Genomic DNA, 11,743 nt, shown 5'->3' on the forward strand with positions numbered 1-11,743 from the left:
CACAAACCACTCTCCTTGCTGCACCTCTGTCACATACAAGGACCTGGTTGTCTCCATAGCAAGGTAAAGGGAGATAAAAATACAAAATGGTGAAGCCGCCAGCCCTTCCCCACTGCGGTAACAGGAGGGATATAGACCTTGCCTTTTCAGTAATGAACCAGGTTCTTCCTGGTGTCGTTTCATACAATGAACTAATGCATTCGGGTTGCTAGAATATCATTTAGACCTGGAAAAAAATTTAATTGGAGTCACGTGGAAAGACTTCTAAAAATACCAATTTGCAGGCTCTATCTTAAACATTCTGAATCATAATGTCCAGAAGGAGATCTCCATCCTTAAAAATCAAGCTTGCTTTCCATTTAATTTTGAGACTGCTGTCTCCTTGAATGAGGAGAACCATTGCCTCTGACCACGGACCTCATAGGTCAGGTCAACTTCTTAGTTTATAGTTGAGGTTACTATCTATGGGAGATAGTAATGTATGTAACGTGCTGAGGTAGCCAATAGGATTCTTAGTGCACAGAGAGCTAAACTAATAAGGGACCTCGGTGCCCCAGGCTGGGGTTTTTCTGCTTTAACATTGAATGAATGACCCTGTTGTGCAAACCAGAAAGGTTTTCAGAGGAGCAGGGGATGGGTGGGGTGGGATAGCAGGTTGAATTCCACACAAAGGTGGGGTGGGGGAGTGGAACAGATAACAACAGTGGCCTTTTCTTTAACCTCTGTCTCAATGATCCCAAACTAAATCACGACCAAGCAAGGGCATCATCTCAACTCATCAAATAACCCTTTTCGTGAGTTAAAAATCTGACTCATTGGCCACGGGCTCCCTCCCCATACTCAGAGTGGCTCTGGAAATTCCATGACTAAATACAGTTGCAAACTAAGCAAACACACGTCCTAGGAGCAAGAGGGGCTGGGGTGCTTGGAGGCTTCTTTGTGTAATTAAAGAGTTGATGTTTGTATCCAGGCAGTGCTCAAGTTAACAATCCAGTCCTTGCCTTAAGATACCTTATTTCTCCCTATGCTTAGAGAGCCCAGCCAAAGGCACAGCTAATAAATATTTGATCATAACTTCTTTGCTGATGCATAGAGGGAGAAAGTCTCAAGAGTAAATTCGCTTGTTCTGTGAGCCTTCTCTTTGCATCTGGAGTCCTAATCCAGGGCTGCCTATCTATGGCTTTGGTTGAGCCCCCTAAGCATATACATTTATTTTTTCATCTGGGGGGGAAATGGCTTTCACCAGTTAGCAATAACTGAATACCTTCGTGCAAGCAGCCTCCCCTCCTGGCTGCTTGCTGGGGTGGGGGTGGGGCCAGCGATGGGCTCCCACCAGGATTTATGACTCTGGTGGTAGACCAATGTTGAATGTAAGAGGGAGATATCTCTTTGCCAGGCAAGTTGTCCTTATTAAACACACACACACGCGCACACACACACACCCCTATACCCCTTTTCTTCCCCTCCAGGTTTGAACAGTTAACAAATCATGAATTTTACAAATGTTTTCTGGAGGCTGCTTAGCAAAACCATTTACTATATGGTAGCTTCCAACTTTACAAAACAAAACACCCTTGCTTTAAAAAAAAAAAAAATCAAGTACTGAATGAAGTTGGTTTGAATTCTTTCATAGAAAGTTCAGCTCATTGAAAGCGTAACTTGATAAAAAATTCCTTCTTGTTCTTTTCTATTCTTGGCCCACAGAGCCAAGCACTAAAATCGCCCTGAATAGACAAAGGGCGTTTTATGAATGACACTCATGATTAAGATGCATGGCTTTTGTCTCACTGCCCTGGCATTCTTTTTGCTCCATGGGAAAGTTGATCTTTAACAAGGGATCTTCAATTGTCCCTCGTATTATTTTGGCGGAAGGCTTTCCTGGGTGAAGAGTTCCTACCAGCCCAGCTGCCGCGTTTCCAGTCAGCGATTGACGCCCCTTTCCCTTCAACGGTGAAATTCAAATCGTGTCTTGATGCCCTTCATCTCGGATCCTTTTTCCTCCTAAGACACGTGTGTGCGCAGGCAATACCCACAGCTGTTTGTATAAGCGCAGTGAGGAACGTACAATCACAGGGTCACTTCTGCTGCCGTGTACCCTCATGATCTCACGATTCCAGCCTCACCCAGGTTCACCCAGCCTGGGGGTCAGAATCAATGGAAGTTTCCAAAGATGGTGGCAACCCATCCATTTGCTTTGGAATTTGTGCGTAGGTGTTATTCTTTCAAGAGCTCAGCCAAACTTTATATTACCTATGAGAAGATGTGATAAATCCATTTCACCTTGAGATTCTTAAGCTTGAGAACAAGTAAGAACTGAGGAGATGTTTATTGGCTTGAAAGTGCTAATTATGAATCACTTTTATCTTTGCATGGAAGCCCGACCTCTCCAAAGGAATTCTTCTAGTTTACATACAGTTAGGGGAGGGCCTTTCATTTAAAATATCTTAGAATTTAGATGCAAGGTAAATCATGCTGCTACTGTAATAGTAATAGTCCCAAGTTCTTGGTCAGAATGTTTTAAATAAGTGTTTTCAATCTTCTGGTTTTATGGACATTCCTGATAAGTGGGGAGTTCTTCCATTTATCTGTTGGCCGTTAAAAATATCTTCTCTTGTGGCCATTTTTCTCTTACGGCACTCATCTTTTTTACAGTTTTGTAAGTGTTCTTTATACCTTAGGAATACATCCTTTGGGGGCACCTGGTTGGCTAGGTTGGTAGATCCGGATCTCAGGGTCATGAGTTCGAGCCCCCTGTTGGAAGGAATATACTCTTTTTTTTTTTTTTAAGGTACTATCTTTTTAACAAAAATGTTTATTTATTTATTTTGAGAGAGAGAGTGCGTGCACGTGTGTGCGAGTGGAGGAGGGGCAGAGAGAGAAGGAGAGAGAACCCCAAGCCGGCTCCACATTGTCAGCCCAGAGCCCTTATGGTTTTGTTCTTACACTTCATATTTCTATTTGCCTTGTGCTTCTTTTGAAGTATGATGTAAAATGGGGATATAATTTGATTTCCCCTGAAAGATGGGCCGGTTGTCCCAATAAACTCTCCTTCTCCCCCTGCTTCAAAACTAGCTCTCACTGACACAAAGGTCTTCTTTCAAGTACCATGTCATGGTCATGGGAGGGAGCTTTCAGTATAAGGACCAGCTGCAGTGGCTTGGGCACTGCCATCTGCCCCTTCTTCCATGCCACCCTCTGTCTTCAGATTCTTTCCAGAACCGATTCCGAAATCCGTGCTCCCCTTACCATCGGCTCCCCCTTCCTCCTCATATCAGCTAACCGCTGCCGGATGAATTCAATGCCACGGGTGTAGGGGTGTAGAGAGTGAGGAGGAAGGGTAGACTACTTCAACAGAAGTTCATCGAGGTCTTTCCAAGTTGCATGTTCTACTTAACGTGGGAGGCCCAGCTTTATAACATCACCCTCCCCCCGCCCCCCACCACATTTGTGCAGCCACGTAGGGTTTATTTGTTTATTATCTTTCGGCTGACTTTATTCCAAAATGGCCTTGTGGGTGAGTTGCACTGGCATCATTGTCCCCTTTATCAGATGAAGAAAGTGAGGCCGACAAAGATCTCCCCTTGACCAAATTCTACTTAGGTGTCCCTACCCATCCTTGCAAGAGTCTTGTTTCTTTCTTTCTTTCTTTTTTTTTTTTGTTAACGTTTATTTATTTTTGAGACAGAGAGAGACAGAGCATGAACAGGGGAGGGTCAGAGAGAGGGAGACACAGAATCTGAAACAGGTTCCAGGCTCTGAGCTGTCAGCACAGAGCCCGACATGGGGCTCGAACTCACAGACCGCAAGATCATGACCTGAGCCGAAGTCAGCCGCTTAACCGACTGAGCCACCCAGGCGCCCCACAAGAGTCTTGTTTCAACAAGAGTCTGAAATCAGCTCCCAACTGACCAAGTTCCCCATCCCCCACCTTTGATGTCTAAGTGGTAGGCCTGCCTTGAACAAGAATCCTGTCAGGCCAGTTTAGCAAGAACCCCCTACCCTTGATGTGTCTTCTCCATAATTGGCCATTCACTGCCCCCCCCCCCCCACATACTCTGCTCCTTGCTTATAAACCCCCAGCTACCTTTGCTGCATTTCGAGCTGAGCTCTATTTCTCACCCCCCTTGGGATAAGTCTTGAATAAAGTCCTCCACCTGTTTCAACAAGTGTCAGAATAATTGTCTAACACTGGAAATTAAATGATTTGCCTGGTTCACCTGGTTGGTGAGCAGACACAAAGCCGTGTGTTGTGACAGCTCATCCGTGTAGTAACCAACACAACAAAAGACATCTTGGTGCCACCGTGGCCATGGTGGCCCAGAAAGCCCGCAGCCCCCCACCCTGGGTCCTGACATCCTTCCTCTTCAGCCCCCATCCTCTCATAAATTATAATCCTGGTTGTCAGAAGCAACTATTTCCTCTGGCATCACACGTCCTCTTATGAAATCCCATCTGGTTAGAATCTTCCAGTTTGACTTGTGCAGGAACCAGAATCTCAGCTTCCTCAAATGAGTCCCTTCCAGGACTAAGCTTTCAGAAGTGGTATAGAAGGAAGGTGTGACCTGCTTTATAAGAGTGTGACTCTTTCAGCAGCTCTCCCTTGCTCCGCAAATGAAGGCGGCAGCAATGATCAAGACTGGAATCTTCCCAAGGCTCACCTGTATATCCCCAAATAGTCCATGTGTACCTACTACGTGTTGGGTCCCATTCTGGGCACTGGAGACAGAGGAGCGAACAAGGTGAGTTCTTTCATGGATTTGGGTACCATCAGCGGTGGTGGGGGGATCCTTCCAACAAGCAAACAAGGAAAACCTCAAGATAGCTTTCTTCCACCCCCTTAGATCTGTCCTCAAAGGGCACTTTCTCGGGGAGGCCTTTTCCCATGACCGAAGTGAAATTCCCTCCCTCCACACACCCTCACACGTATACCACAGTCCTCAACCTCTCATGCTGTAGATCCACTAACTGGCTGTCCCACTAGAATATAAACTCAATAACGGCCGTTTACTTCAATGTCCCCCCTTGCCTAAAATATCTGGTACACAGGAGACACCCAGTAGGTATTTGTTGAATGAACATGTGAACTGGGCACAGGAAGAGCCGGTCTAATTAACCTGGAAGCCGAGAGTGAGCCCGCGGCACCACTCACTGAAGAGACAGAGAGTGGTCAGTGGGGCTGGATGAAAGAAGCAAGACTGAGGAGGTGTGGAGGGCCAGTCGGGTGGGATTTTCCTTTCAATCGGAGTGTGAGGGGAAGCCAGAAGATGACGTTACTGGAGTCGGAATGCCATGTGAAGGCTGGTGGTGGGGGCGGGGGTCCATCAAGAATGGTGCTGGGATCTGACTGAGGCAGGGAGACCACTCTGGCTACCTGGCTGTCCCGGCAGGAGAGGCTCACTGCTAGCACCAGGGCAAGGGGAGAAAAACAGACAGGTAATGGCCGGGACGTGTCTGAAGTCGTCACCCACCAACGATCAGAAATAAACACAAAACATCGGAGCCAAGAATTCATTTTAGCATCTGTGACAGCTGCGTTGAGAAACAGCATTCAGAGTATGAATGGATGTACTGACTACATGATGCTGAGTCTTTTACTGGACTTCCCCTTGTTTCGCTAGGAGAGCCACGAAAGTCCCCTCCCTAAGTTTAAGAGCCTCTGTCTGGTTGCCATGTCCACATGAGGGAGAAGCTCCCGCTGCCCTCTTTCTGCTGACCTGAAGCCTCAGAAGCAGACAGCTGGAGAAGCGGCCTCCACAGCATTTTATCTTGAAACAGGAAAGTTGATTTTAGAAATTAAGAAGCCACACGCTGAGCTCGCCTCGGGGTTTCCAAAGAAAACCCGCGGTGTTAGCCAACAGATCAAGGCAGTCTTTCGTGGTCCCTGGTGTGTTCCACCATCTTGAGCTGTCCCAGCGTCTAAATGCACAAGTAAAGCCTTTGAACACGGAGAAATACGTGGCCAGGGAATGGTTTTCGTGGCCACTGAGAAATCGAATGCCCTTTTTTTTTTTTTCTTACATCCTAGGAAATTCTGGTTTTCCCCAGTAGGGTAATTACTAAGCGATTAATTCTAGCATTCCCCACTCCCTACTTACATTTAGGATGAAGTAATGCTTTTAGAGAGAGGTCAAAACATCTACTTGGAAAACAAAAGCAAAAAAAATTAAAAAAAAAAAAAATGCCTGCTTCTGTTCCTTTGCCCAGATATAGGCCTCTGCATATCACTTTTCTATCATGTCTCAATGCTGTGCTCCGAAGCCTGAAAATAAACACACCCAGAGCTGTGGAAAGGTGCCAACCTCCAACATTTTCTAGCACCCTGCAGACCACCCACAGTGATCCCCAGATACTCAGATCTTCATATGGTTCTTCATCTCAATTCAAACGGCCCCAATTTAGCTGTTTGATGTTATTCCCTTAGTTTCTGCAACAAGAAGAAAGGTGTTAGGACTTAGCTTTTATTCACCACATCTTTTGAGTTACTCCTCCCGTCCTACGGGCCAGCCCATCCTCTGACCCTTGTGAAGGAGCCTTTCCTTGGAATATTGAAAACCACTTGCTGACGCGGAGCTGTGCGCCTGTGCTCAGCTCCTGGCAGACACTGGGTTGTGGTCAGTATAATCACTGATGTGGCAATGGGTTCCCCCTCTAAGCCACCCTCTCCTTGGACCCTGGTAAAGTGCTTACTGGATCAAAAGTGTGGCCATGGAAAATCTAGGCAGCTCCTTGAAGGCTTGGCCCTGCCACTCGGTATCCCACGGTGATTTTCCTCCAGGTGGCACAGTGCTACTTAAAGTCCACACTGCCCCATGGTCCCAGTGTTTGGCACCGTGGTAAGCCTTCAGTAGATGCTTGTGGACCAACGGTTGGAAAGAGAACACTGACACCCAAGTAGGACGTTTCTTTTGAATTATCCCTTCCATGACCAAACGCTGCTACTGTCCACTGTGCTTCCCTCAAGAGTTGTTGAATACCTTCCCCCTTCCCCCGAACGTGGCTGAAAATAGGACAATGCCCCTCCGAGGATGAGCTCTGTGGCTTTGCTGTTCAATCTGTGGTGAGCAGCAGCCTGCTGCTCGGTGTCTCACCCTGGCAGTCCCTGAAGGCCCAGACCAATGGCGAGGGGTGATCATCCACTGTTAGCACTGGGGACCTGTGCCTCCCCCGTGAAATTCAAGAGAGATGTGTCAAGGCTGAGATCACACAGGTATCACTAGTTCCTCTGAAGAAATCAGAAGAAATGCCACACATCAAGATTTGGAGCAGAGTTCCTTGACTTTGGAGACGGGGCCCCACAATGCCCCCAAAAGAGGCAGAATTCTGAAGAGCTCTGTAGCTGAGCATGGGCAGTAAAAGAAGGGAGAGGGGGCCATGTGGCTGGGACTCATCTTTCAATTCCATAGCAAGGGCTCACACCCAGTCACTGGCAGGTGAATAGAACAGAACATGCAGGCCATTAGACGTGACACCAGGCTCCCAGCCACCTGCCTTCTTTCTCTCACCTGATGGGGGAAGATCAGCTGAGACCCACTGTGTGCCCTTCACAAATCTTCACAGTTAGTCTCCATGGCTATCTGAGAAGCAGGTATTTTGTTCTATTTATTTTTCAGTCCAGTGTAATTAACATATAGTGTTATATTAGCTTCAGGGGTACAATATAGTGATTCATAATTCTACACTTACTCTGTGCTCCTCATGATAAGGGTACCCTTAATCTCCCTCTCTTAGTTCACCCATCTTCCCACTTACCTCCCCTCAGCCATCCATGTGTTCTCTATAGTTAAGAGTTGAGAATTTTTTGAGTTTATAGTTAAGAGTCTTTTGGTTTGTCTCTTTCTTTGTTTTGTTTCTTAAGTCCTACATAAGAGGGAAATCACATGGTATTTTTCTTTCTCTGACTTATTTCACTTAGCATTATACTCTCTAGATCCATCCATGTTGTTGCAAATGGCAAGATTTCATTTTTTAGGGCTGAGTAATACTCCATTGCATATATACACCACATCTTCTTTGTCCATTCATCTATGGATGAACCCTTGGGCTGCTTCCATATCTTGGCTGTTGTAAATAATGTTGCAATAAACATAGTAGTGCATGTATCTTTTCGAATTAGTGTTTTCATTTTCTTTGGATAAATACCCAGGAGCAGAATTATGGGATCATAAGGCAGTTCTGTTTTTAACTTTTTGAGGAACCCTCCACACTGTTTTCCACAGTGGCCGCACCAGTCTGCACTTCCAAGGAGGTAGGTATTGTAATAATGGCTGCTATTTTTGAATTTAGGGGAAAATGTACAAACCATGGTGCCCAGCACGCTCTCCTGATCTTTACAAAAGCCTTGCAAACGAATGTCATTCTCATTTTGAAGCTGAGGACGGTGACCCTGAGAGTAAACTGCCCATGTAGCCAGCAAGTGGTGACACAGGGATTAGACATCGGATCTGTCAGACTCCAAGCCCCGCTCGAGCCACCGTCTCACACAGCCCCCATGTATCCTGGTTACTTTCCTGCAGCTCCCCTCATATTCCCTCTACTTCACGTGGCAAGGACTGGGGTGGCACTGAAGCAGCTCCCTGGGCTTCTGGATGCCAAGGGCACCCGAAGTTTCATCTTCTGACTGCACTGTCATCTAAACCCCACCTACTCTTCTACCTGGCCCCGGTGCGAGACTCCTTCTCTTAGAGCCTTCCCAAGGTGACAAGAGAAAGTAATTCCTCTGAACTAGCACAGGATAACACCGACACTGGCTACTTATTCTCTGCTAGCATCTATAGGCTTCCTGAGGGCAACACCCCCTTCTGCTGGAGGTTTGCAGCCTCCCACCCACCAGCATGGCCTCTGTGAGCTGAATGATTACATGAATATCCCCCCTTTTCAGTGTTCACATATCAACTTACCCACTCACCACCGCCCCCCCCCACCCCGCCCACCACAAACAGGGCCCAGGACTCCTCCAGCGTTAAAACTGGATGCTGTTGGTTACAACCTCAACCAAGATTACTCAGCCCGGGGCGAGGTTTTCTCTGTTGACCAAGAGCAGAATGTTCTCTGTAAAAGAGGAAATGAGTTCAGCTTGGTAAACTGGAATCAACACCTCCGTAATAACTTTTCTGGAACTAGCTGGGTCTGGCGTCCCGTTAGAAAGGCCACCTCATAGTGAGGACTGTTGAGTACTTGAAAAACCAAATGACTAAAAAACCTGCTTTAGAAGTCATGCCCTGGAGCAGTGCATCTCAACCGCGTGGTGGACCATTTGGGAAACACTCGCCATCTGCTCGGAAACTGAGCTTCTGATTCACTCAAGGCTGTCAGCTGAGCAAGCCCTGATTTTGCAAGAGTAAAAAGAGAAGCCCCTTTAGATCTGACCTCACCATCTACCCATGCAGCTTGCAGACAGCTCAGCTGTGCAGCCAGGAGGACGAGGCCTTGCAGGAATGTGCAGAATGTGGCTGTGTTTCCATTAGCTGCCCTCGGCCTTGATCCTGAGCCTGGCGGGGGAGTCTGAAGTGTGCTTCGGTAGATTATTAAAAATAATTGTTCTCAGCTGGTGGGGGGGGGGCAATCTCTTCTGACCCTCCTTGCCACCTTTCTCCCCTTGTTCTGATGAATGGGGAGGAGTTCAGGCAGCAAACTGTGTGTCCAGGGTTTATTTCTGATGCCATTTTGATGATCTCCCCAGGTACCCATCAGATACATCAAACTGGATGTCCTACTATTACCTCAAAGTCCCTGCGTCTAAAACAGAGTACGCAAACTTGAACTCCTTCGTATAACATTGGTTCCAAACTTATCATCCCTCCAACCTGATTTTTTTGTATTTCTATCACCTGCCTCCTTGTCATTTCTGCCCAAAGTTTGGATCACTGTGTTTCCTCCCTCTTCCTCCTGACAAATGTTTACGATGCACCAACCATATGTTCTTTTAAGTGCTGAGTAAGGCACGGATCCTGCTCTCTTCTCTAACGGGCAAGAGGTGTATACAAGTAACTAAAATACAGTGATGAGAATAGTCAAAGCAATCTTGAAAAAAAAAAAAAAATCAAAGGAGGCAGACTCACACTTCCCAACTTCAAAACTTACTCCAAAACTGCAGTAATCAGGACTGTGTGGCATTGGCGTAAGGACAGATGTACACAACAATGGAGTAGAATTGAGGGTCCAGAAAGTAACCCATCCATTTACGGTCAATTGATTTTTGACAATGGTGCCTGAGTAACTCAATGGGGGAAAGAATTGCCTTTTCAACAAATGGTTCTGGGACATCTGGACAGCCACATGCAAAAGAACAGAGTAGGATCTCTACTCCGTATCACATATAAAAAGTAACTCCAAATGAGCCAAAACCCTAAATTTAAGATCTTAAACTATGCAACTATTGGAGGTAAAAACAAGAGTAAACCTCTGTGACCTTGGATGAAGCAATGGGTTTTTAGACATGACACCAACAACATAAGCAATAAAAGAAAAACGAGATAAATGGGACTGCATCACAAATTTTAAAACTTGTGCTTCAATGGACACCATCAAGAAATTGAATGGGAAGGATATTTGCGATTCATATGTCTGATAAATGTCTAGTATCCAGAATGTATAAAGAATTCAACAGGGACGCCTGGATGGCTCAGTCAGTTGACTGTTTGACTCTTGATTTCAGCTCAGGTCATGATACCAGGGTTGTGGGATCAAGCCCTGAGTTGGGCTCCACGTTGAACATGGTGCCTGCTTGGGATTCTTTCTCTCCCTCTCTCTCTGCCCCTCCCCTGTTCACGTGTGTGCATATGCTCTCTCTCTTTCTCTCAAAATAAATAAACATGTTTTTTTGTTTTTTTTTTTAATTTTTTTTTCAACGTTTTTTATTTATTTTTGGGACAGAGAGAGACAGAGCATGAACGGGGGAGGGGCAGAGAGAGAGGGAGACACAGAATCGGAAACAGGCTCCAGGCTCCGAGCCATCAGCCCAGAGCCTGATGCGGGGCTCGAACTCACGGACCGCGAGATCGTGACCTGGCTGAAGTCGGATGCTTAACCGACTGCGCCACCCAGGCGCCCCTAAATAAACATGTTTTAAAAAGAATTCAACAATAAGAAGACAACTCAATTTTAAAATGGGAAAAGGATTTCAATAGACATTGCTCCAAAGGAAGATAGGTTAATGGCCAGCAAGTGCACGAAAAGATGCTAAACATCGTTGGTCAATCAAAATCACAATGAGATACCACTTCATACCCATTAGGATGGCTTCCATCAATAAATGAAATGAAACAAACAAAAAACCAAAAATAACAAGTGCTGCTAAGGATTGGAAAAATTGGAACCCTTCTGCATCGCTGGTAGGATGTAAAATGATGCGGCCACTTAGAAAACAGTTTGCAGTTCCTTAAAAAGTTCAACATAGAGTTACCATATGACCGGGCAATTCTACTCCTAGGTATATCCCTGAGAGACATGAAAGCACATCCACATAAAGATTTGTGCATGAATGTCCACAGCAATATTACTCATTATAGCCCCAGAGCGGAAGCGACCCAAGTGTCCAGCAACTGATGAGTGGATACGTAACAGACGGTATATCCGTACAATGGAGCATTATTCAGCCACAAAAAATTAATAAAATTCTGAGACACACACACCACAACAGGAATGAACTTTTGAAATCATGCTAAGTGAGAAGAAGCCAGGCACAAAAAGCCACATAGTGTACAATTCCATTTATATGAAATACCTAGAGTAGGCAAGTCTATAG

The 11,743-nt window shown here is 45.9% G+C and overlaps 1 protein-coding gene across 1 annotated transcript in view; it reads right to left on the reverse strand.

Moving 5' to 3' along the window:
* PDPN (podoplanin) overlaps positions 1-11,743 on the reverse strand; it is a 28,407-nt gene that overhangs the window by 9,316 nt on the left and 7,348 nt on the right.

Source organism: Panthera uncia, assembly GCF_023721935.1.
Source record: "Panthera uncia isolate 11264 chromosome C1 unlocalized genomic scaffold, Puncia_PCG_1.0 HiC_scaffold_4, whole genome shotgun sequence".
Lineage (NCBI taxonomy): Eukaryota > Metazoa > Chordata > Mammalia > Carnivora > Felidae > Panthera > Panthera uncia.